We start from the raw sequence: 3,759 nt of genomic DNA on the forward strand, positions 1-3,759 counted from the left end.
TACCCTTGAATAATAAGCAGGTGAGTTGTGATGAGAGAAAATTACTTGGAATAACTTCCCTGAACTTTTTTTCACCAATGCAGTTTTTCAATTTTCTTTAAACTTCTTCACAATAGGCCCCTATGCCCTATGAGAAAATCTATTGGGATTACTTCTTTTGAAAACCGAAAAACAGTCACCATAACCAGAGCTGAACTGTCTGCCTTGAGTTTAACTGGTCAACAGATCTTGGAATCTACTGTTTTATTGGACCCCTCCGCCTCTCCCCCCAAGGTACCCTAGTGAGATTAAGAGAAGTGTATTACACCTTTGTGTGTGTGTGTGTGTAATGTTCCCATATACAATAACACCATTTTTAGGTTTTAAAAATGTGTGTTTACAGGTGTCATTGTGTATGACCATCTACAGCTTGAGATTGACCCATGGTGATATTACTGACATCAATTTCAGGAACCCTGAGGCATAATGGTTATGCAGTGGACTGTGATCTAAAACATCAGCAGTTGGAAACCACCCACCGCTTCACAGGAGAAAGATGAGGCTTTCTACTCTCATAAAGAGTTGGTCTTGGAAACCCACGGGGCAATTCTACCCTGCCCTATAGGATTGCCATGAGTTGGAATCGACTCATGAGTTTGGTTTCATCCATTTTATCTGTTTAGCATTCCATTAAATGACACGTGAGAACATACCTATTTTCGTATAAATGAGCATTTAGTTTTTTGCCATTACATAAATGTGAAGAATATTCTTGTGTGTATTTTGCATACTTTGATGAATTTCTAAAAGCTATCGACATACAGAATTGCTAGATCAGAGACTGCAGCGTGACAACACAGCCACCTTGCTCTCCAGAGATTAGACTGCCCAGCTTGTATTCCGTACTCCACCGCTCTACAGCCTAGCCAGTCCTGGATTGTCACACCTTTACCAGGCCGTCACATCAACACAGCAAACGAACACATAGGAAATGAACATGCAAGAGGGTCATAATTTGCAAAACCATGTAACATGGTCTTTATGTAAAAATGATTCTATAACACATACAATGCTATCAGATTGCTTTAGTCTCAATTTCCTTTTCTGGCAAGGTTGAACTATTTTCATTGTTACTGACCAAGATTTCTTCTGTTAACCCAGCAGTTCTCAACCTGTGGGTTGCGACCCCTTTGGGGTTCAAACAACCCTTTCACAGGGGTCACCTAAGACCATCAGAAAACATATTTCCGGGGAGTCGCAGCATCCGCACTCCACCGACTCAACACCCGTCTCGGTGTCTGCAGCCTCCTCCACTTCCTTCCTGGGCGACGAGAACCAGCGGCCAGAAATCCATCATATCTGTCCTCAAGATTCACGCCAGAGAGATCTTCGACTCCCGTGGAAATCCCACCGTTGAGGTCGATCTTTACCCCGCCAAAGGGCTCTTCAGAGCTGCCGTGCCCAGTGGTGCCTCCACTGGGATCTATGAGGCCCTGGAGCTCCGGGACAATGATAAGACCCCGTATCTGGGCAAAAGTGTCTTAAAGGCTGTTGAGCACATCAATAAAACGATTGCGCCTGCCCTGGTTAGCAAGAAGGTGAACGTGACGGAACAGGAAAAGATTCACCAGCTGATGATTGAGATGGGTGGAACTGAGAATAAATCAAAATTTGGTGCAAATGCCATTCTGGACGTGTCCCTCGCTGTGTGCAAGGCCGGAGCTGTTGAGAAGGGAGTCCCCCTGTACCGTCGCATTGCTGACTTGGCCGGCAATTCCGAAGTTAATCCTGCCAGTTCCTGCTTTCAATGTGATCAACAGCGGCTCCCACACCAGCAACAAGCTGGCCATGCAGGAGTTCATGATCCTCCCCGTCGGGGCAGCCAACTTCAAGGAGGCCATGCGCATCGGGGCCGAGGTGTACCACAACCTGAAGAACATCATCAAGGAGAAGTACGGCAAGGATGCCACCCATGTCGGGGATGAAGGCGGATTTGCCCCCAGCATCTTGGAGAACAAAGAGGCCCTGGAGCTGCTGAAGAATGCTATTGGGAAAGCTGGTTACACCGACAAGGTGGTGACTGGCATGGACGTAACTGCCTCCGAATTCTTCAGGTCTGGGAAATAGGACCTAGACTTCAAGTCTCCTGATGCCCCCAGCAGGTGCATCTCACCTGACCAACTGGCTTCATCACGGACTACCCAGTGGTGTCTATCGAAGACCCCTTCAATCAGGATGACTGGGATGCTTGGGCCAAGTTCACTGCCAGTTCAGGGATCCAGGTGGTAGGGGACGATCTCACAGTGACCAACCCGAAGCGAATCGCCAAGGCCATGGGCAAGAAGTCGTGCAACTGCCTCCTGCTCAAAGTGAACCAGATCGGCCCCGTGACCGAATCTCTGCAGGCATACAAGCAGGCCCAGTCCAATGGGTGGGGCGTCATAGTGTCTCATCGTTCTGGGGAGACCGAGGATACTGTCATTGCTGACCTGGTGGTGGAACTCTGCACGGGACAGATCAAGACTGGTGCGCCGTGCCTATCTGAACGCCTGGCCAAGTACAACCAGATTCTCAGAATTGAAGAGGAGCTGGGCAGCAAGGCCAAGTTTGCTGCCCAGAAATTCAGAAATCCCCTCGCCAAGTAAGCTGGGCAGGCAGACCTCTGGTAGTCCCTCCCCCGAGCCTGTCGGTGTTCTCGCCGCTTCATTAGAGCTGCCCTGCAGCCAAGCCAGACCATCTGGACGCCTGTTGGAAACCCCAGCTTTGTGATCCTGTGACAGCCCAATGCCTCGCCCTTCTCTCAAGCTTCCCACCAAGTGTCCCAGTGGCATCCTGAGGTGTCAACAGGCAACATCTGCAGTGGTTTTGTTTGCAAAATAAACATCAGTGACCCCTAAAAAAAAAAAAGAAAGAAAACATATTTCCAATGGTCTTGGGAACTGAGAGACGGCTCCTCTCTGTCTCTAGGCAGGTCTGCCCATATGCAGATACGCCTGGTGTGAAGACTGTTACCCATGCTACACCATGCTTCAAGACAAAATTTCATTTACTTGTCATTATAAATATTTCAAAAACAAAAAGAAAATATTTCAAATATATAATTACATATTGTCTTTGTGATACATCATGATGCTTTAATGATGTTCAGTTTGTAACAATGAAAATACATCCTGCATATCAGATATTTATGATTCATAATAGTAGCAAAATGACAGTTATGACATAGCAATGAAAATAATTTTATGGTTGGGGTCACCACAACATGATGAACTGTATGAAAGGGTCGTGGCATTAGGAAGGTTAAGAACCACTGTGTTAACTGGTCACATTCTTTGCCCACTTTTAGGTTTTGTATTTTGTATCAACATGTAGGAGTTCTTTTTACATTTTAGATGTTATTGTAGGGTTTCTTTACACTTTTTAAGCATTTAAAATCATTAGTTTACAAATGTTTTTAAAGATATTCTAGTTTATTAATCCTTTATGATTTTGCCTTGTGAAGTCCTAAGAAATCTTTACTACTTTAAAGGCATGAAAGCATTTTTATTTTCTTCACAACATTTTACAGCTTTGCTGTTTCACATTTAGATCTTTATCTGCCTTGACTTTAATTTCATATTTACTACAAGAAAAACTATTTTTAAGCACTAGGCTGCCACATAACACACACACAGAGGGAAAATTAACACATAGCAAACGAACATGCAATAGGGTCATAATTCATTAAATAATTCATCTGTCGTGTACCATAGCCACGGGTCTCACTGGGCGCCCTATTGG

The 3,759-nt window shown here is 45.1% G+C and overlaps 1 pseudogene; it reads left to right on the forward strand.

Moving 5' to 3' along the window:
* Window positions 1-584: 584 nt before the first annotated feature.
* LOC101646371 lies at window positions 585-3,017 on the forward strand (annotated as a pseudogene).
* Window positions 3,018-3,759: the final 742 nt, after the last annotated feature.

Source organism: Echinops telfairi, unplaced genomic scaffold (genome assembly GCF_000313985.2).
Source record: "Echinops telfairi isolate 266 unplaced genomic scaffold, ASM31398v2 ScPeMD7_7458;HRSCAF=8496, whole genome shotgun sequence".
Classification (NCBI taxonomy): Eukaryota; Metazoa; Chordata; class Mammalia; order Afrosoricida; family Tenrecidae; genus Echinops; species Echinops telfairi.